Here is a 23,821-nt window from a genome sequence, read left to right as displayed (position 1 = left end):
CTTGGAGTGAGATTAGTAATGGGGTGAGCGACTGCTCTTTCAATCCATTTGAGTGATCGTGAGTTGGGTGCAATATCCCTCGTCATCGTCGACGAATTTCCTGCAATTTCTTCAACCAGCTACCTCCCTGGGTGCTGCCGTGTGGTCCCTGCCACAAAGGATGAAGGACATGTGCTCTGATGACACCTTGGTACCTCCTGCAGCCGACAATGATACAAGATGCAATCTAGATCTCACTGACATTCCTCCTCGCCAATATGGGCCAAGTTTTTCTAACCCTACACCTTCTGTTTCTCAGTGAACGATCGTGTCTTAAGTGTGGGGACATTGTGGTTTATCTAATGTGAGGTACTAGGTTCTCGTTGTTCGGTTTATCCTTCCTGTTAAGCTTCTAAGTGTGGGGACGTGTCCCTGCGCGTCTATGTTGCATACCCCCATGCATATACCCGGTTATTATCATACATCTATGCCATGAATTCATTTTACCCTGATGGGATCCCTTCTCCACTCCTTCATTCTATTTTCCCCCTATCCCCGGAGTTGTTCCTTGACCATTTGCCCTTATCCTTGGTCTTGCACTTCTTCCATGTGAACACACCCTACGCTCACCGGAATCCCAATCCAACCTTACGGTCATGTTCGTCCCTTTGAATTGCCTATTTTTCCTTTTTACCAACCCATGTTCCGGCAGACGGTTCTTGAGTTATTAATTTTTGAAGCAATTTCCGTAACTTGGAAGGTTTTCCATGTGAACGCATCTTTATTGATTTGGAACACTGATCTAATGTGGCAACCCTATCCTACCCATTCCCCTTGACATTTCTCCTTTTTACTCCGTGTCATTCCGATGCACCATTTATCCGTTATTAATTTTTGCGGGTTTTTGGACCCTTTTCGTGCTTATTTTTCACATTTTTCCATGTGAACCTACTCTCTTTTCACCGGAATTCCATTTTAATTTGACAATTGTGTCCTTCAGCCTTCCCCCACTTTTTCCTTTTCCCCCCACCCTCTTCCGGATTTTTAGTTATTCATTTTTTCAAGTGATTTCGGGTGTGATTTTCGTGTTTTTTCCACGTGAACCCCTCCTAATTTCCCCCAAACTGAGTTTTGATGTGCCAACCCTATGAATCCCTGTCTTTTGGATATTTTTCCTTTTTACAGTCCTCTCTTCCGGTGCACGGTTCTTCCCGTACTAATTTCCAAGTCCATTTTCGGGCCCATTTTTGGGGTTTTTTTCCATGTGAACACGTCCTATCTCAATCGGAACTGTTTTTTTCCATGTTAGGTTTTGTTGGACACCTTATTCTGCACAATTGTTCTTCTTTTTGCACTTCATTCCGATTCGCGGATTTTCTGATATTAATACACATGTTTTCAAGTTTGTTTTTTGTGTTTTTTCCATGTGAACACCCTGATTCTGCCCTGGAACCCGTGTTGCATGTTTCCATCATTTTTCCCTCGTCTCTCGGCACATTTTTCCTTCTCACTGTTTTTCGATCCGACGAACGGGTTGGATTTTATTAATTTTTATTCCTTTTTGCCGTGTGACCGCGTTTCTCGCGCCGCGCGTGAACGCGCCTATTTCTGGTTTTACGCTCCTTGGGACACCCCTTGACGTCTATGGTTCGACATCGCCGTCCCTGCCCCGTTTGATCCTGTCACTGCAAATTTTTTTACCCTTGTTCGTGCATGCGCCCAAGAGGGGGTGCGTTTTTTGCCCACCCATCTTCCATTTATTTTTTTATTTTTTTATTTTTTCAAACATAAAGAGAAAAAAAACAAAGCAAAACAACCAAAGAAAACAGAAAAAACAAAAAAAGAGAAAAAAAACAACAACAATGGCACAAAAAGAAACAAGCAAAAAATAATACTAATAATAATAAATCAAACAAAAAAAGAAAGAAGAAGAAAAAGAAGAAGAAAAACAAACAACAGCAAAAACAAAAGCAAAGACACAAGAAAAGGAAAAAAAAAGAACAGAATTTTAATTATAAAAATAATTAAATTAAATTAAATTTTAAAAAAACCCCTAACTATCTTACATGTCGCGCTCCTTTGCGGCCTCCCTTTCTTCCTCTTCTTCTTCCTCTTCTTCCTCCCCTCCTCCTTCTTCCTTTTCCCCTTCTTCCTCCTCCTTTCTTCCTTCCTTCTCCTCCCCCCTACTTTCTTCTTCTTCTTCCTCCTTCTCCTCCTTCTCTCCCCCCCTTGGCCGTCGTCTCTGGCCGCCCTATTGTTGCGAATGCCACCGTCACCGTTGTCTCTGGCCGCCTCCTGCCACCGCGAACGTCGTTGCTGTCGCCACCAAAGACGCCGCGAGCGCCGCCACCGCCCATTTCTTCCTCTTCCCTCTTCTTCCTCCTCCCTCTTCTTCTCCTTTCTTCTTCTTCTTCTTCTTCTTCTTCTCCTTTCTTCTTCTTCTTCTTCTTCTTCTTCTTCTTCTTCTTCTCCTCCTCCTCCTCCTCCTCCTCCTCCTCCTCCTCCTCCTCCTCCTCCTCCTCCTCCTCCTCCTCCTCCTCCTCCTCCTCCTCCTCCTCCTCCTCCTCCTCCTCTGGGCGGCGGGCCACCTCCCCTTTCCTCCACCCCCACTGGTTAGTTACCTTTAAAGGTAACTATTATTATTATTATTATTATCCTCCTCCTCCTCCTCCTCCTCTGCTGGGCGGCGGGCCACCTCCCCTTTTCTCCACCCCCACTAGTTAGTTACCTTTAAACTAACCTTAGTTACCTTTGAACTAACCTTAGTTAAGTTAAACTAACCCTTAGTTAATTAACTTATCCTTGGTTAATTAATCTAACACTAGTTAAACTAACCTAACCCTAGTTACCCAACTAACCCTAGTTAAACTAACCTAACCCTAGTTAGACTTACTTAATCCATAGTTAACCTGACTAACCCTAGCTTAGTTAACTTATATTACTTACACTAACCAGACTAACCTAGTTAACCAAACTAACCTAATTTACCAGACTTTACCTAATTAACCAGACTGACCTAACTAACCTAACTTAACAAACTCAACTCACCTAACCTAACTAACCTAATTGATTTACCTCACTAAACTAACTTTATCAACTTTCTCAGACTAAGCTCACTTACTTGACTTAATCTACTCAGTTAGCCCTGCCCTTTTTCCTCCGTTGTTTTCCCGCTGTGTACGGGTGTGCTAGCGAGTGTTCATGCGCGAGGACGCGCTTCTGACTTGTTCGTGCCGTGGAGTATTGCAGTCAGCCATTCACACGCAGCCATCCTTCCCTGTTCACATGTAGCTCAGGTACCGCCTTTTATTTTCCAACCCGCAAATACATAAAAATACATAAAAATAAACATACAACACATAAAAATTCCAAAAATTCATTTAAAATTCAAAAAATTTGTATTTTTTAAAAAATTTACCAACATTGCTGAAATTATATGGAATATTTTTTAAATTGGAAATTCAAAAACATAAATTACATAAAATTCAAAATTTGAAAATTCCTTCAAATTTACATGAAAAATGAGTAAAATTCATTAAAAATTGGTCAAAATTCAGGAATAAATTCCAATAAATTCCACAAATCCCCTTGTCCCTTTTGCCACTAATTTCTCAATTAAAAATATTTCCATAAATGGAAAAATATTATTTAAAGCCAAAAACCCTAATTTTGATACTTCACTTCATAAAAATTCATTTTGAATTCAAAAACAAAATCAACTGGAAAATCATTGATGAATTAACACGCATTGTTGACACTTGTTGGACTGCTGAAATCCCACTCTTACACCTCATAACATATTGATGTGTCTTATATCCCGATTTAATTATTTTTATTTATAAAAAAAAACAACATCAAGAAAAGAAAAAAATAACAAAACAACTAAACTAAACCAAACAATATACACAAAACAAATGCATCTAAAATACAATTAAAATTAGAAAAAAACCATTAAAAATTAAATAAAAATAAAATAAAATCAACACAAATACTAAGCTGCTTTATTTTTTTTAGTCTCAGTGGTGTTTATTTTTGTGTGACTGGATTCCTTGCCTTTGGGGGACCACTCCGTGCGCCTTTAGTCCATTGCATACACACCCCTACCAGGTATTTACTTTGTGAGCTTTATTTATTTTTATTATTCCTTAACCACAATTAATTGCTAAAATGAACTATATTCACTCAACTTTTCCACGAGCATTCGCACTAAACACACAGTTTCTAATAATTAAAAATCAACCAGCCGTTTACTTTGCATGTGCTACGTGCGCTTAAGAGGCACCTTAATTTTTAATAAAAAATGAATCAACCGTCACAAAAAAAAGCATGTGTTGGCAAAAAAACGCTCCACATCACTATTAATTTTTAATCAATAAATTTGCATTTAGAGACCCCAGTCTAGAAATCGTAGTCTGAGTTTCGATAAAGCACCGTTTCACCCTAATAATTTGTAATTAAAATTTTAAGAAGGAACCGTTGTTTTCTTATTAAGGTTTATCACCTAATAAAATATCACCCAGTTAATAATTTCTTAAAATGAACCCTTCATTAAAACCATTTCCCCTCACTACACTTTTTTCTCCTTTTTAATAAACACGCTTTGTGGGATGGGCGCGTAAAGTCCTCTTAGCTGAAATTGTTGGTCAAGGTTATGGTTAGGTCTTGATTTAGATTTTTTTGGTATTATGGTTTGTTTATGTACTATGATTACGGGTACGGTTTGTAGTTTTTCTTTCTTTCTTGCCTGATACAGGGTTTTGGGTGCTTGTTTATTGCATCGCATGAAGTTTTTGGTCGTATAAGTGTAGAGGTCATGCCGAATTTTTTCTAGGATGTGGGTTGTTTGGGGTGGTAAATTGGTTAGCTACGTCTATGTGTGTGTCCTTCTTTTTGATCGATTTTTTTTTATAGCCCTTTGGTTGTTTTGCAGGCATTCTTTGTGATTGTCTGTGTTGTGGTGTGCGTGTTTTCCATCTGAATGGCACCTCACGCTCCTCCTCCTATCCAGTATGTCTCACTGGTAAGTAGGGATTATTCTTTCCTACTGGCTTTCGAGCCTATAGTGAAAGCCGAACTTGCGACTTTCATGGATGCCTCATTCCCCTTAATTCCAGATGATCCATCCCTGTGTGATGAGTTCCTTGCCTCATACATCAAGAAATTGGGCCTGGTTCATGGTGCTTCCATGGTGTTGACACCTCGAGGGTTAGGGAAGGCTTTATCTCTTCCCTACAAAGGAGAACCCTTTGTTACAACTAGACAATTATTCTCCAAAGATGAGATTTTCAAGTTGTTACAGAAGTAGACCAAAGAGATTCTGGATGTCAATAAACACTTCAGGAGTATCTTTTTCCATGATCACTGATCCTTTTTGGAAGTTAGTCTGTCAGTCTCTCCAAGACAGGTTTATGCTTGTCAAAACACCATCCCATTACTTATCCAAAGAACTTTGCATAGCTTCCAGGATGGTGTTAAAAGGGGTGGCTATTGATTGGAGTACTTACCTGCTTACAAAGATGGACCAACATTTTGTCAAAGTAACCAGAGGAAATGTTACAAATGTTACCTATGGTTCCTATCTATATGCTTTCTTGACATACTTAGGCCTAAAAAAGGGTATGCTACCACCTCCTCCATCTGATCCAGTACCTCCCCCTCCACCTTCAGAAGAGTCAGAACCTATTGACATAGAGGATATTGATTCCCCTCCTCCATTGGTCATTTAGCGAAAGCGCTTGAAGCGTGTGATAGATAAAACTCCTTCAGTTATTCCTTCAGTCACAATTCCTGCTACCTCTGGCAGTGACCTCGCTGCTTACCTCACATGTAACAATTTATTCAGGGCACATAGAGAGGCTTCTTTGAACATATCAATCCCTTCACTGAATAGTTTAGTATCAGGAGATGCTATTCCATTCCTTTGTAAAGACATCCAGAGTTCGATTGAACTTTCAGTGACAGCTTGTGCTCAGCAGTTGTATGCTTCTTTCTATGAAGAACTGATGCAGTCCAAAGACCAGTTGCATAAGGCAACCTCAGAGTTAACCTCTGCTAAAGACACACTTGCAGATTTGTTTAAGCAGATGGAGCAGCAGACCCAAATGATTGAGACTCACAGAGAAGAGATGTCTTCTTTGAAGATTCAATTGTTGACAAAAGCTCAGTCAGAGGTCACTAAAGTGGTGGAGGAGAAAGACAGAATGTCCAAAGAAGCTCAAGAGTTTTAGACTCTTTTAGATGCAAAATTATCAGCCTTACAGACTGCTCATAATATAGTGGAATCACAAGCTTCCCAAATCAAGTAGTTGCAAGACCAACTGGCACAATCACGGTCTATTCCTCCAAGCCCCAATGTTCCTATTATTCCTTCTATCTCTAAGTAGGACTTGGCAGTTCTCCAGAGACAGGCCACCTTATGTCCATTGTTCCAAGATAAAGTGGAAAGATTGGAGTCCATGATGGATTTGTTATGGTCTACATTTGAGCACTTTCAGGAGTATGTTCCTCCAGACCATTCTTTCTTTGTCCACTATTAATTGCAAAAGTTGGCCTTCTACATGAAGCTTTCAACGATGGATCTTCCTCTTCCAGAGGATGGTTGTAGTGGGGCTTGGTCTCCTGAGTTGCTGACAGAAGTGGTCCATATGGTGTTGAAAGATTCTGCGACGACGGATACCATGTTGCTGTCTTATATACATCTACGAGGTGATCTATTGATTCCAGATGAAGTAGATATGGCTTGGTATCTGGGGGATGTGGTTTTGCAATCTGTCTTGTATGTCAACTATTTGCAGTTGCGGATATATGACATGTTCCAGTGTTACTCCTCAAAAGTGGCTACTTGCCCTAATAATTCATGGCACTCAACGATTGATTTTGTGGTCCTAAATCAATGTCAGAATATAGCTTCTAACTATGTGCAGAGCACAAACAAACTGAGGGTGGATCTCTTAGCTTACTTTTCCAAGAACCATCCATTTGATTCAACCTTTTTTGATGCCTATCAGAGAAGATCTATCTTAGGTCCCTTTGTTCCTAGCCTATTGTACTATCAAAAAATGGCTCATTGCTATGATACCTATCTTTCCCTTTATCAAACTAATTCAGCAGCTATCTTACCTCTTCTTTTCCAACCTCAAGGTTTTCCTCAAATTCCTACATTTACCTATTGTTCTTTTATCAAAGATAGAGTTTTTTCCCCTTCTCCACCATGCCCTTCACCATCTATCCATATACCTTATACTTTTTCTATTTATCAATTAACACCTTTCCTAACCGATTCCCTTAAATTTTCAGCCAGTCCTTCTTTAACTTATTCCTCCTTTTATGATTTTTCCTACCCATCTCTTCATCCTCTTTTACTTATTCCATTTCCATCTCCTGCCACTTCTATTTCTCAACCCCCTCAGTTGGTTAGTGAATACGAAGGGTTTGCTCAGCAGATTCCCAGAAGAAGAGGATGGAACTCGATTGATTTTATTACGGGACCTCAGATAAACTAGCCAATAATTCTAGGGGATTGGACAACTGCCAGTCAAGCATACTATAATTACCTTCATTTTGCTCACCAATATTCACAATCTCTAGATCCTTCAGTGAGATTGACAGGTCATTTTGCTTGGTATCTAGCATACATGTATAGACATTCCCATAATGATCAAAAGGCCATTCCAAAGCTTTGTATGAATGTCAATGTGAACATTGATTCCCAATAGTTGGATGCCCTCTATTTTCATGCCCTATGTCTACCTAGCAAATACCTTGTTTTGCTAGAAAGGATGTGCTGCCTGTAGTTCTTTCAAAATCCTCCAAAGACATTTGTAGATGAATCCTTTTCCATGGATCGTTTTCGAAACCACCAAGCCTTCAAAAGGGATCACCTTCATTGATTCCTTTGCAACGTATTTTGGATGATTCTAATGATATATATATATATCTCTTTTTGAAGGTATCATTCAGATGGTTGTGTTAGTGTGTGTGTATGTTGTAATAATTGTATGTGATGAGTTCGTGTTGATTCAGAATAATTTGTTCGAGAGCTCTTTTCAAACTATTGATGGTGGATGGAAAGCATATGGTGGAAAGCTGAAGAAAAACCTCCTATATCCTTTACAAATTTGTGATGATTTTTAAATGATTATCAGATAAGTTAATGAATGATGTTGTTTTTCTTTAGTATTATTTTTCTATCAGATACATGTGATAAGTTGGGGTCATGGTCTGGCGAGATTATTGAAGATCCTACAGAAGATAAAATTGATCTCTTTAGTGAAATTATATTCTTCTTTTTCTTAGGTCGCGAGGATGCTTCCTTTCTAAGTGTGGGGATATGTTGAGAGTGGAAAAAGACTAAATTTTTAACTGATTTTTGTTGTTTTTGAGGTCTGAATGATTGATTTTTGATGGATTTAGAGTGATGTATGGTTATTAATTGAAGTGTTTGAGAGTGTTTTGGATGATATTGATTATGTTTTGGAAGTTCATGATGATTTTTAGTAGAGATATGAAGCTCTATGATGTTTTGTTGAGGTTCAGATTGGTTCTGTATACCTTCTGTATAGCTTTCGTTTTGTTCTGATTTTCTTCTGTATGAAGCATGGATTGATGATTGATGAATATTAAGATCTTTTGGAAGCTTATTGAATAGTTTTTGATAGTTTGGAATTGTTTGAGTATGAGTTATGAGGTTTTGATGACCTTCTGTAGACCTTCTGTAGAGCCTCTGTCTCTGCTGTGTCTCTGCTCTGTAACTATAGTATAGCTGCTCTAGTACTGTACTATATTGTTCTGTAGACCTTCTGTAAGTGTTCTGTAGAATGTATGTGTGATTTTGGGAAAGTTTTCTAACTTTTGGAAAGGATGTATCTACATTCAAAAGAGCTAAAACAAATGGAAGAAGAAGCTGCTGAAGACTGAAGAGAAGACTGAGTGACAGTGACAGTAGTAAACTATGAAAAGACACTGTAGTGGCTCTGGTGACTCTTCATATCAGACATACCTCTTGGGAGGTGTATCCATGACCTAAGAAGTATTATTGAGAGTTATTATGAGAGCATTGTAGTGAGGAGATGATGTACTATTGAGAGAGAGAGAGAGGGAGAGAGTAAGAGATAGTCAATTTTATCAAAACAGTGTAACTGTATATGAGAGATTGAGAGAGAAAACTATGAAGACATTGAAGATGAATACTATGTGATTGATTTCCATTCAAAGATGGTGTATTCTTCTATGTTCTTTGTTATATTGAAGAATTCTATGAAGATGTTGAAGAATATGGTTGATTCTATCAAATCCATGGGAGATATCTACTATGATGATGCGTGAAGAATTGTTGTTTTCTTTGTTTTGGTTATCAAAAGAATGAAATAAAAGCTTGTTGATGTTACAAGATAGATTTTCTTGCAGTAGAATCCCCTTTTCCTTGGTGTTTCTCTTGGGGCTCCAAGTGATCCATAGAGCCATCTTTTCGAATAACATAAAAATAGCGGAACTAAAAATCTAGATTTATCCGCACCTGAAATGCATAAATTGCAGCACCTACTCTTTTTTCTGGTTCTTGATAGCCCTGGTTGAGTAGATCCTCCAATATCATCTCCTCATACTTGTTCTTGTTGAAATTGAGAGGCTAGCTTCGAAGGAGCTCGCAGAAATAATTAAACATGGCGTTCAAGGAAGTGAATGACCTAGGGCTGAGCTTGGCCTCCTTCTTCTCAGCTACAACATCGTCCCCCGTCTTCTCTTCACCTTCCTGTGCAGGGGCCATGACTTTGTCTACCGCATCAACTTCTTTCTCATCCTCTTGATTTGTTGGAGCAGGTGTGCTGTCTTGTTCTACTGCATTAGGTGAGTGATCACCTCCTTTGTTTTGTGCTTCTCTTCTTCAACACAGAGCCATGATCTTTGTGTGCATCTAGTTTCATCGCTTGACCATTCTGTTCTGTGGAGTTTTTCTGTCTATGACTTTTCGTTGCTCCCTCTGTGGAGATCATGGGATTACCATCCTTGCAATCCAGGACACAGTTTCTTTGCAGCCTACCCTTGCGGCCTACCCACCATCTCCATTCACTGCCACTACATCATCTCCATCGACTTCCCGGGGTCTTTTGGGGCAGCGTCATGAAGGACCTGCGTGTCGGCCATTGGAGCACGCTCACCCAGACTCCTCAGTCTCCGGAACCAAGGATGTGCAAATGGTAAACCTTACTCTCCATGTTTTGTATAGGCTTGATGTTCGAATATATTTAAGTGCCTTGATGTAGAGTACAATGAGAAGGTGATTCCTTCAATTGGAAATGAGGTGTTTAAATCTGTTGTCACACAGTTCAATGCTGATCAACTTCTTACAGAACGGCCATATGTGTCTACACTTGTGAGAGAGGGCCTTCTCCAAAGAGCAAAGGAGTTTGACATCCTTTTGAATGATGTTGCAATCACACGCCTTTACTATGGTGCTGAGTTCTATCAGGCCCTTGTGAGGAGGGTGATGGAGGATATGGCAGAGGACCTTAAGGTAGGTTCAACTCCTACTATCCATTCATAATAAAACATGGCTAAAGAAGGAATCTACTCTAATGAAGCTAGTCATAGCTCACCATGGCTTTGATACCATGTTAAGAAACATTGATCTAGAGCTATGCGCTATGGTGGACAGAGGTTATAAACATGAAACATGATTGAGATAAATAACTATAAATCAAGTGAATCACGTTCCAATATAGATTAACTTAGACTCATAAACACAATCTTGAGTGACACAGAATGATAGTACTATATCTTTGAAATGAGTGGCAAGTACATGCTTATATAGGTTTATGGATAGTACCATTTTTCTTCTTTGTGCTTTTGGGATTTTGGACATCTCTTCCTAGATCTTCTAGAGCATACATCTCTGTCATATCTCTCATACAAAGCCACTTATGGGCAAGCATCATTTGGTATTCTCAACACCGCTCCTCAAATGATGAGTCTCTACTCTTGTGCTGGCTTTTTTTGCCCCCTGCATGCAAACATGGACCAAGAGACTAGCTCTTTGGCAGCCTAGTCAAGTTAAGGCTTGAAACTTTACATCTTTGTAGGCTTTTTACATCCAAAATGGGAAGCAGATCCACTTAGGGAATTCAAGATCCTCTATGGGAATTTTTTCCAAAACATTTTGTTAATTTGTAGTAGTAGAAAATATTTTCTTCATCCTTTTTGTTTTGTTGCTCCTTTGGCAACCTTTGATCTTCTTTGTCTTCTTGGACTTCTTTGTGCTCCTTGGCTTTTGTTGTGCTCATTATCCCTTTTGTCTTTCCTACCACCTTGACCCTTGTGGTGCAAGTCAATATCACCAGATGGTGCTCTCAATTCTTTCGGCAATGGCAATATATGGTCCACACACTTCCGGTTAACTGAAGTGATCCATAGAGCTATCTTTCCGAATAACATAAAAACAACGACTGTAAAAATCTGGATTTATCTGCACTTGAAATGCAGAAATTCCAGCACCTACTCTTTTCTTTGGTTCTTGATAGCCCTTGTGGAGTAGATCCTCCAGCATCATCTATTCATACTTGTTCTCATTGAAATTGAGAGGCCAGCCCCAAAGTTGCTTGTAGAAATCATTAAACATGTCCTTTGAGGAAGTGAACGACCTAAGGCCGAGCTTGGCCTCCTTCTTCTTGGCTACAACACTGTCCCGCGTCTTCTCTTCACCTTCCTATGCAGGGGCCATGACATTGTTTGCCGCATTAGCTTCTTTCAAATCCCCTTGATTTGTTGGAGTAGGTGTGCTATCTTGTTCTGCTGCATTAACTGAGTGATCTCCTCCTTCCTCATGCTTCTCTTCTTCAGCAGAGCCATGATCTTTGTGTGCATCTAGTTTTGCCGCTTGACCATTCTGTTCTGTAGGGTCTTTTTGCTTATGGCTTTTCTTTGCTCCCTGTGTGGCGATCACGAGATTACCTTCCTCGCAGTCCAAATGTAGTTTCTTTATAGCCTGGCCACCATTGCCATTCGCTGCTACTGCATCATCTCTACATCGACTTCCTAAGGTCTTTTGGAACTCTTGTCCAGGAAGGACCTTCCTGTCGGCCATTAGAGCATGCTCGCTTGGTCTCCTCAGTCACTGGAACCAAGGACTTGCAAATGGTGAACCTTACCCTCCATGTTCTCTATAGGGCTGATGTTGACAAAATTTCGGATATATTTAAGCACCTTGATGTAGAGTACAATGAGAAGGTGATTACTTCAACTGGAAATGAGGTGTTGAAATTTGTTGTGGCATAGTTCAATGCTGATCAGCTTCTTACATAATGGTCATATGTGTCTATACTTGCAAGAGAGGGCCTTCTCTGGAGAGCCAAGGAGTTTGACATCCTTCTAGATAATGTTGCAATCACACACCTTTCTTATAGTGCTGAGTTCTATGAGGCGCTTATGAGGAGGGTGATGGAGGATATGGCAAAGGGCCTTAAGGTAGGTTCAACTCCTACTATCCATTCATAATAAAACATGACTAAAGAAGGAATCTACTCTAACGAAGCTAGTCATACCTCACAATGGCTCTGATACCATGTTAAGAAACACGGATCTAGAGCTATGTTAGCTATGGTGGACGGAGGTTATAAACATAAAACATGATTGAGATAAAGAATTATAACTCAAGTGAATTAGGTTCCGAGATAGATTAACTTGGACTCACAAACACAATCTTGAGTGACACAAAATGATAGTACTATATCTTTGAAATGAATGTCAAGTACATGCTTATATAGCTTTATGGATAGTACCACTTTTCTTGTCTATGCTTATGGGATTTTGGACATCTCTTCCTAGAGCTTCTAGAACATACATCTTTGTCATATCTCTCATATAAAGCCACTTATGGGCAAGCATCATTTGCTATTCTCAACAAGAAAGAGTTGAAAACAATTGTGTCAAAGGACACAAGTAATGGCAGTGTGAGATAACACTATGTAGTTTCAAAAGATACTATGCTTGTTGAATTTGATGCTGAATCTTCAAAGTACTTTGCCAATTTGAAGTGGAGACTTTGCTAGAAATTGCCTAATATAGTAGGTCAAAGAATCAACAACTTGGTTGAGCCTAGGGGAATGAGTAAGTGAACTGAAAAATGAGCTTGAGTGAAAATGGCTATGGCTGTGCTATCAAATCAAGGACCAGTGAGCTGGTAAATCAGCTCCCATGAGCTCCACAAGTCAAAATTTCTCAAACCCTTTGAGATCCAGGACCCTCACTAATGGTCTACGTCCTTCTAAGAGGGTTTGTACTTGTTTTTCTTGAGTTGAGAGATATAAGAATTCAAAGTGATCAGTGTCAAAACTGCACCCAGATTAAGGGAAATGCAAATGTCGAGCATCATATGCAGTAATCTCCTTGATTTTTGTTCCAAGAAGTTACAGGAAGAACAACTGTAAGAATAAATCTTGAAGAGATATGGCTGCTCCAATAAAGATAGGTGTTGTTGGCTACTATGGAGGTAAAGATTGGTAGAGCGAAAATGAAGTGAGAGATAAAAGATTCTTGTGAAGCTGAGCTAACTGGAGGTTGTGGGGAGCTAGAGGAGTACTAAGCTGAGCTGAACCATGCTCACCATGGCTCTAATAACATGTTGAGAAAAATGGATCCTTGAGCAACGTCTAACTATGGAGGACAAAAGTCAATGGCAAGAAGCATGATGATTGAGACTAGACATTGAGATTGTTACTCAAGTGAATTAGATTCCAAGATAGATTAGCTTGGACTCCTAAACACAATCTTGAGTAGAGAGACAAGATTGAAAGTACAAAGTACAATAGCATTCATCATTTGACTCAATGTCAAGTACATGCTTTTATAGTTGTAGGATGGTTCCCCTTTTCTCACTATGCCTATGGGATTTAGCTAGCTTCTCCTAGGCTATTGCATATCCCTTGCCCTATTTCTCCATACAAAGAGGCTATCTTAGGAGTGTGATTTTATAAATCTCAAAAATATTTAATTAGGAAACTAACATGAGATGCATTAGAACATAAAGATTGGGCCTTTGCATGAGATATAAGGATATGAATAAGAAATTGCATGGGGGACTTACCTTGGTAGTCCGATGACTCACACGCAATGACTTACCCTTTTACAATGGATTATTAACCACTTGGGATCAATTCAAGGCACACATGATCAGATAAATGTTAGAGTCAGTAATAACCAAAGGAAAAGAGTTAATATGATGAATTGGAATGCAAATGGGGAGCAAGTTGGTTATTGATATCTTGTGGATAGCATGCATGCAATGAAGGACTAAACTAAGAGGGAAATGTGGATCCTTAATCTCTCCAACAAAGGGACTAAGATCAAGAAGTGGATTAAAATGAGAGATTAAGATTGAATTGACATACCTCTTTAGTGTTTGAAGTAGATGGATGAAGCGTGATCCCACAATGATGCAAAGTTTTCCATTAAGTCAACCTGAGTAAGCCAAGCACTCACTACAAGATATAGGCCACATACCAAAGTTTAAAGTAACATAAATATTCATCAAAAAGTTTTCCCCCATCATCGCTAAAAGCATCAATATAGACATCTTAACAAATCCATCATTCAATTAGCATCGCTTTTGTGATGCTAATAGTGACATAATAGCGAGGCTCTTCGATGCATATACTAACTCAGATAGCAACTCATGCAAGTAAATTAGTGATGCAAATAGATAAATAATATTCTATAAGGCAATTACATATTGAATACACAATTGTCATCAAGACAAGTGCATCATGAGATATTGGAAAAAAAAGGATCATTGATTTGATATTCAAATAAGTATGAGTGATGATGACAACTCATAAAACTACATGGAACCATGGAGATGAGAGGCCAAAAAAACATGGAAATATATCTATAAATATCATGAAATATGATTTTATATAAAGGATGAGAAATATATCTAAGGAATGCTACATGGAAGAGGCTTGCATGGATCATAGAGCCAAAAAAGGAAATGATGTGTGCTCAAGGAATCCAAGCATATGCTATAGCTCCTCACCATTTGAAAGCTTGTCCCACCACAATGGAGTATTGAATGAGCTTTGCAATATAAAAAACCAGACATTAATCCACAATACATAGTGTATCACAAAAAAGCTAATGTTTGCAAAGAAAAAAGAGGATCGACTTATTGGGCTGCCACACGCGTACAATCTATTGATGAGTGCAGTGAGACTGTGTCTCTCTATATATCGAGTCTCCAAACTTGTAGGATCGTGGTTTATGATGGAGTGCTCCAAAGAAAATAGATGTAAGAAGTTGGGAAGAACAGTTGATTAGTGTGAAAATAATAGTAATACCATGTCACACTGATATAGGTATAAAAGGAAGGGACATGTAATTTTTTTCATCTTTTGAAACATTAATACATTATAGTCTCATTCCTCATTACCTTGCTCATAGATTCTATGACTTCTCACCTCTTTCTGTCTTTCTCTCTCCATTTCTAGTCTTTCTCTCTTCTTATCACTCTCTTTCTCTCTCCTACACTCTTCTTTTCTCTTTTGTAGTCTTCTCTCTCCTCTTTCTCTCTCACTTCTTAAAGTGGTATCAAAGCATTGGTCTTTAATCCATTTTTATTCTATTTCAGTCCAATTTTTCACCATAAAAAAACGATTTCAGACAAAAACTACAGGTACAAGCCATGGACAGTGACTAGTAGTGGCTTGCAGGGCATCTACAGTTAGAAGAAGACTATATCCAGAAATCTTTGGGGATAGATATGGCGGTGGAAGGATAAAATAGTAGGTCATCATCAAATTTTCATGTAATTTTGAGGTAACTTGGTCAAATGGGAGTTAACTGGGCTTGGAAGGGAAATAAACTGTGGTTACTTTTCAAGAGAGGCTTCTCTTTTCTCTTTCTTCAAGCTTTGGTCAAGCTTACATGGAGTTTTCAATAGAGCTCTTCTTCTTGTTCATTGATATTTGCTTCTCTTCAACAATGGCATGCATAACATCCTTCTAGACATCAAATCCTATAGGTACAATACCATTTTCATGAGTGTGTGGATAGCCACGTGTATAAGAAGGCAGCCCAAAATTTGCACTAAATTTCCAGTCCAACTTTTCTGCAGTTGTGGGGGTCCTTAGCGGTTTGGGGTGGGGTGGACCCACACAACGCGAGGGGGGTGGAGTCTGAAATCTTGAGACTCCCCCTAGCGTTATGTAGGTCCTTGGTGGTTTGGGGTGGGGACAGGAAAAAATAGCACAATGCGAGGGGGGTTCCAATCTCGAAGGCCCCCTTGCATTGTGCTGGTCCTTTCTAGTTGTTTTGGGATGGGGAGACCGCACAATGTGGGGGGAGGGTTTAAAATCTCAAGGCTCTCTTCTCACATTGTGCTCATCCTTGTTTTGGGACGTGGGGATCACACAATGTGAAGGGGGTCCAAAATCTCAAGGCCATCCTCTCACGTTGTACTAGTCCTTGGAAGTTTTTTTGGGAGGGGGGATTGCACAACACAAGGGGGGGCCCTCAAGATTTTGAAACCCCCCTCCTTGTGTTCTGTGGCTCCAATGACCGGGGGAGGGGGAGGGGGGATGAAAGCTACTATATAAAAATAATAGAACTCTAAAAGGGAGTGCAACCTAGGCCACACCTTTGGACAAAGAATGAGAAGAGGGAGTTAGTGAGTGTGAGGGAGTGAGTGTGTGAGAGTGAGGGATTGAGGAGAAGAAGCTCCCCATCTCCTCTCTTCGTCTTTTTCTCTTCTCTACTCTTCTCTTGTCTCATGCGGCTATGGAGGATGGAGCTTGTTGAAGAGGGATTGTGGTTTCTTGAGCTTGCCTCAAGGATCGTGGAGCTACGGGCGTGCACGGGAGAGGAGGGTACTAGATCGGGCATCAAGGTAAGCCCACTACACCCCATAGGTAGGGAGGGCACATTGGCTATGTGAGAGGTAGCCATGGCCGCTGGCTTGAAACGCTTGACCAATAAGCAGTCCGTAGGTCTCGGGGGTTGAGCTTGTAGCTTCCTTCTTTTTTCTTGCATTGCCGAGACTCATGGAATTGAGCCTTGAGTACCGCATGCTTTGAATCGAGCATAGAAGTAGGGTTTTCAACCCAAATCAGTGCTTGAAATAGATAGGATATTTAGGTGTTTGATCTTCAGAACAAGTAAGTAATTTGGTTTTTTGTTGAGTAGGCAAGTAGGCAAATCAATCTTAGCCACTGTTTTTTATTTTTGTTGCACTAGGATAGGATTAGGACCAAGGAAACAAGGAAAACAGAAGGGTTTTTTGTTGCTGAAACAGACTGAAAACTGGGAGAAAGGGGTAGAAAATCTAAATCTTGAGTAGATGGGTGCAAGAGAGGCAACCATAAGGTTGAAGGAGACTTGAGCAGGGTAATAAGAGGCTCAAAAGGTCAGGGGAAGCTTCATTTTGCAGTCAGATATTGAGAGACAGAGAGGTTGAGAGAGAGACTGTGAGTGCAACAAACGCAGTGGGACCAAGCTCTAGGTGTCCGAGTCCTAGAATCAGACACTCGGGTTGTCCGACTCTCAGAGTCTACCAGTCGGACCATCCGACTCGGACTCACCACCTTAGACTTGGACCATCCGGTTCGATCGGTGGAAATGTCAAGAGCAGACACGGACCAAGAGGATGACCACTTGGACTTGGGCGAGGTCCCAATCAAATTGCAGCGTATGGTTGACCATAATTGATCAATATGACCAGCTAACAAGGATGGTGATCTACGGTAGACCGATCGAGGAAGTAGTTACGAGCCTTGAGGAAGAGAGGAAGGCAGCTAGGAAAGCATTGTAGATAATCATAGCGTATAACCGTGATGAAAGGATGAGGAAATTGCAGCAAGACTTAGATGTGCATGAGACACGATGCATTCTAGCCTTAGTTGGTAAGGCCATGACAGGGCTGAACAAAAAGAGGGAGAGGGAGCTAGAAGCAAACCTGACTCTGAGCGAGCTTGTCATCAAGATCCCTATAGTGGCCAAGCAACTAGACAAGTACCAGCTCAGCAACAACCCCTATAGCTTCATGGAGTAGTTCGAGCAGGTTTGTGAAGCCAACAGTCTCACGGACCTTGCCCAATGCTCAGAGGCTTTTGGGCTTTGCTTGGGTGATAAGGGAAGGACATGGTACACTAGCCTAGACGCAATAGAGCGAACAGACTTCAATCGCTTGAAGGATCTCTTCATCAAGAGATTTTCAGAGACAGGGTATTCGGAAAACCTCATAGTTTGATTGATGAATGTCAGTCTCAGAAGGACAAAGAGGACATTAGAGACTACATCACTTATGTATGTAGCCTGTTTAAGAGAATTCCTACCAATGAATGACCAAACGAGAGAGCGGTCTCTACCATTTTTATAAACAGAATCTGTAGCAAGGAACTTTGCAAGGCACTAGCAAGCAACTCGACCTTGTAGAGAGATGTGCTCTCTAGGGTTTTCGATGAAGCAATAAGGGTAGATGACCAGCTTAGGGAGAGAAGCACTAGAAGCTTGAATTGAGATGGCTCTAGCCAAAGAACCACATAGAAAGCCACAACCTATAGCAAGAGATCGGCCCCTGACATGCAGGATAAGGGCAAGAGCATGGCACAAGACCAAGAGCTAGCCGAAGTCAGGATGGAGCTAGCATGGTTGCAGGAGTTGGTAAAGAGACCCACTAGACCACATGTCCAATGTGTGCATGTGGAGGCAACCACATCCTTGCCGAGTGCCAAGATCCAAGGTCCAAGCCTTGTGCAAATTGTGGAAGGTTTGGCTGCAACTCAATGCATTGTCGATTGCCAAGAAGGTTTCCCTATGCACAATAGTATAACTCACCATACTATTGGAATAGCCCGTCTAACTTCTTCGGAAGAGGAGCCCCATTGGCCCTCCCAACACCTAACGATGCAAAACCATCCATTCCTAGATTAGAGATCAATCCCACTGGCATACCCAGACTACCTGGACCCTTCATGACACATCCACTGAGTGACGCTCCCATCCACTATGTGGAAGAGCCCAATGATGAGGAGTCATATGTGAACCCTTACATCTCGTATGGTGAAGAGGGTAATTTGGTCCTCATGGACTATTGACCAATGCCTGTGATGGCGCTAGGAAGGGGAAGGGATAGAGGTTTTTCAGGGCTAACCCAAGACCTAGTCGCATGCTCGACTTGTGGTCACCTTGGTCACATATCGACACGATCCCCAAAAAAAGAGCAGGCTAATAGGGAGAGAGCTGATCTTAGGTGTGCCGAGTGCGGCATCACCCATCTCTTCAAGGAATGCCCTAGAAAAAAGCCGTCCTTGAGCTCAAGCAATGTACCATCAGTACCTTTGGGGCTGTTTGGCGTTGAGACATTTGATAACGAGGATACACCCATCTCGCTGCATGTCATGACATGTGCATAAATGCGACATGCCGGCATATCACTGCCTGGGCCTAGCAACCTAGATGCTGCCTCAATAGGGAAGAAGAGTCGTAGGTAGAGAAAGAAGAAAACCGATGCTAATATCACTCTCAAAACTGATAGAGAGATGATGTTAGTGAGTAGCAGGAAGGTAACTAATGTTGAGGCTAAAACCACCGCTCCGAAAACAACAGATGAAGGGAGTGCTAAGGTAGGGGAGTACCCCCGCCCGAAGCACCAATTAGAAGCGATTGAAAAGGACAAAGAGTGGGTGAGGGAAACCTAAGAGAACTTGAAGGATGTTGAGGCCAATATAGAAGATGGAACTAAGGACTTCTCTAGTGTGAGCACCCCAATCTCACCCTCTCGACCAAGGTCAAGGGATGTGCCTATGCCACGAGCAGCACCACCCAAGAGAAGCTTAGGAGCCATGGGCCATGAAAACACACAAAGCCAATGGCCTAGAGGTGTGGGAATGGAGGAGAGACAAATGACGAGTAACCTCCTTATGACATTAGTAACTACCCCAGTAACCTTGAGCCTAGGAGACCTGCTTAGGCAACATCCAACGCTTTGGCTGGAACTAAAGCACTTGGTAGAGGAACCAACTGAGCAGATTGTTGCTAACCTATATGAGCATGATGCAATCACACAGATATTGAGCTTGATGTTGCACTCAGTGCCTAGATCTCTACATGTAAATGCTTTTTGGGAGGGCATCAAGATGCATACTGTGCTATCTATCCTGGCCCTAGGAGACATGATGCGGAAATGATTCGTAGATACGGGTGCAAGAGTTAGTGTCTTGAGCCACAAAGTCTTGCAAGCCTGGGGAAACCCTCCCGTTGAGACTGCTAGGTTCAATGTCACACTAGCAAATGAAATGAAGGTAAGGCCATTTGGAGTTTTAAAGAATTGGCTAGTGAAGATTGCATGTGTCAAGTTCTCTATACACTTCATTGTTATGAAGGGAGCGGACTACAACATCTTGCTAGGTTGACCCTGGATGAGGAATACATGAGTCATGAGGACTGGGGCTATGGTCTAATCTTCTTAGGTAATCGGAAGGAAGCAGTAAGGGTGGAGATGGATACCTAGAAGACAACACCCGTTGATCTAGATGCCATCTTAGCCACATTGAGGGGTGACACGCAACCAACCACACAGTATGGGCTGCTGACCAAGTATATCCCCTGCCTTGAGGATGAGTGAGATTGGATGCATGTCCTTGCAACCATCGATCTCCCATTATTAGATGACAAGGAGGAGTATAAGCAAGCCGTACAAGCCATGTGTGTGCCAGAAGAGGAACATTCAGTACCACTTTGCATGATGGCAAGGTGTGCATGTGGTCGACCCAAACCTGTCACTTTCCATGTCCCAAATAATAAGCTAGAACTCCAAGAAACCCTAGAGTAGTTGATAGGAAGATTGGAGGGTAATCCTTCTGCTAACCTCTTGCCCCTCAGAGACCTCCTCGGTGAGCACAAGTGGAAGTGGACCAAAGTTCATGAACTGAACTTGCTATACAATTGGACCTAGGAGACAACGAGCGGTCAGGGAGTGATGGTTATGACAATGAATATGAGGATTGTTCCTCCATCAATGAGGAGAGCGAGGAGGAAATGGGTACTGTGGAGTACGATACTGATGGAAGGGTGATAGAGCAGATAAGAGCAGACTCCAGGCCCCGAGAAAGGAATGCATATGAGATCAAGAGAGGAGTTATGAGATTGGATTGCGATCGCTCTTGGTTGGAATGCATAGGGGAAATGGATTATGAGCAGGCTGGAATTACCCAACCACCAGTGGTATCTGTGTTTAGGACAGCTGTACCTTCTGAATTACGACCACCAGGGGAGACTCCTTCCCCTAGTGAGGGCTGTGATTTCAACTCGAAGTCTAAAGTCGGTATGGAGAGCGATCTTGAAATACCCATGCCATCCAAAACCAAATGCACCAAGGGGGACTTTCTGGTCCACCTAAGGCACAATTGGCTAAAGGGGGAAAGAAAGAAACGAACAAAAGAGTCAAATGTAGAATGATAGAAGAAATCGCAAGACCTACCCAAATGCTTCACTAAGTTCAAGAAGGGTGATAGAGTGGTGGTCTTGCTAGGAGAAAAGAGGCAGGGCCAGACCAATGATCCTATTGAAGGACCCGCTAAGGTCAAGGAAGTCAATCTGGCAGGGGAAGGTGAGAAGCCTCGACCTATATTCATAGCAGATGATGTGATCAAGGATGAGGAGGATAGCCTTGTTGCTCTCCTACGAGAGTACATGGATGCGTCTGCCTGGTCTCTAGATGAACTTAAGGGACTCAACCCTAGGGTTGTGACCCACAACATCCCTATGGTTCCTAACAATGTCCTTGTAAAACAATGCCCTTATCCCATGAATCCAAAGCATGCCCATGTAGTAAAAGAGGAGATTGATGAAGTCATGAGAGCAGGATTCATCTACAAAATAGAGCACATAGACTGGGTATCACCAATAGTGATCGTTATGAAGCAAAATAGAAAGATCCGAGTGTGCATCAACTACAAGAAAGTCAAAGCTGCTATGAAAAGAGATAACTACCCATTGCCATACACCGAGCACATGATTGAGAGGGTGGCAAGTAAAGAAGCCTACAGTTTCGTGGACGGCTTCTCAGGCTACAATCAAGTGCAAGTACACCCCCAACGATAGGCATAAGACCGCCTTCGCTATAGAGTGGGGGGTATTTGTCTGCATCGTTATGCCCTTTAGGCTAATGAACGCGCCCGCAACCTTCCAACGCTTGATGTGCATGAACTTCAATGACATGCTCAAATGCGAGCTAGAGGTTTTTGTGGACGATTTATGCATACACTCTAGCTAGGCGAAACACTTAGAGAAACTATGAGTAGTCTTTGAGCTGTGTCGACTTTACAATCTCTCGTTGAACCCCTGAAGTGCCAATTTTGGGTGAAACACAGATGCATCCTAGGGCACGTGGTATCCAAGAATGGCATCACCACTGATTTCTTGAAGATCAGGGCTATTTTTGACTTGCTGCCGCCACCCAACAGTTATAAGGGTGTTCATGAAAGGTGAGAAGGATCGAAGCTTGCACACGAGAGCTATGACGAGAGAGCAAGAGCAAGAAAAAGAGAGATAAGAAATGGGAACTCCAACAACCACAATGTGTGGCCAGACCTTCCTTTATTTAAACTATCACTAAAAGAATAAAAAAATAAGTGACTGTGACAGCCGCCCACCACTTGTAGTGTGCAGTGGCGGGTATTGTCAGTGTAGTAATACATGGGTGGCTAGGCGGAGGTGCCTTTACCCCCAACAACCTCCCACTTAAAGGTGAATCTGCCCCAGTGAGAGAAAAAAAAGAAAAGACAGTACAACATGTACATATGTACAACAGGATGAGGAAAAAGACGTCATCTCATCCAATGCCCATCAATCTCCTGAGGAAGGCAAAGCGCATGGTAGTGAGTCTTTTCATGAGAAAGTATGTAGGATTTTGCTCAATCGGAATCTGTAAAAATTACACGGCTGAATCTGAGAAAGAGAGAGAGAGTACACAACAGATAAGAGGAGAATCAGTAAATTCTTTAGCTCCAAACAACTGATACAAAGATGGCTCTGTCCACCCGTGCGCTTCCATTGTGTGAAGCTTAGATGGCGATCTAGACAGAAGCTAGGTGAAGAGCTTAAGGCTAGCTGAAACAACAACTCTGACTGGGTGAAAGATGAGTCATCGATGGTTGTGAAGGGGTTTATCTTTTATAGCCTGCGAAGGTTGTTAGGTCCGACCTACCATATGAGCCTCCACTAGTCGGCCAAGGAATATTCCAAGGAATATTCCCTTTACCATCGGGCAGGGGGGGCTAGCCCCGGACCCCCGCCAGGGGGGCCGCTGGCCCCCTTGGGACCCCCCAGCCAAGGGCTGCTTCCGCGGCCCCTGGACCCCAAAGTAGGGGTCCCTTTTAACTCCCTTACCCCGCAACTCGATGCAATCCGCCTCGAGTTGCTACCAGCTTAACCACTCCGTCTAACCCAAAGATTAGACCCACAACGGTCACCTTTTTGCCATCCGGTCACATAGACCTCATGTGATATACAAGTCAGGACTCACCCAACCGGGCTCACATTTGGCTTCTCCTCATAGTGGAGACCTTACAACTTTGAGCACCATGGATCATTGGTGGAACCTAATGAGGGTGGGGCATTGATCATATCTAACACCCCCCCTCAATGTCCACCCATAGGTGAACTATCTCCTTGGCCCAATGCCAAGTCTCTGAAGATGAACTTGAAGCAGATCCTTTGTAAGTGCTTTGGTGAAGATGTCTACTCCATTCTCCTCTGTTGGACATTAGACCAGTTCCACTATCCCATCCTCCATCAAATCATGCACATAGTGATACTGGATCTCTATATGTTTGGTGCGTGCATGAAACATTGGATTTTT

At 41.7% G+C, this 23,821-nt stretch overlaps 1 pseudogene; it reads right to left on the bottom strand.

Moving 5' to 3' along the window:
* Positions 1 to 2,451: 2,451 nt before the first annotated feature.
* On the bottom strand, positions 2,452 to 9,742 carry LOC148014664 (protein EMBRYO DEFECTIVE 514-like; annotated as a pseudogene).
* Between the last annotated feature and the right edge of the window lie 14,079 nt (positions 9,743 to 23,821).

This window comes from Lygodium microphyllum, chromosome 25, assembly GCF_053477565.2.
Source record: "Lygodium microphyllum isolate KBCC chromosome 25, Lygodium_microphyllum_v1.1.10, whole genome shotgun sequence".
Taxonomy (NCBI): Eukaryota; Viridiplantae; Streptophyta; class Polypodiopsida; order Schizaeales; family Lygodiaceae; genus Lygodium; species Lygodium microphyllum.
The sequence above is the reverse complement of the archived record's forward strand: the minus strand, read 5'-3'. Positions and strand labels throughout refer to the sequence as shown.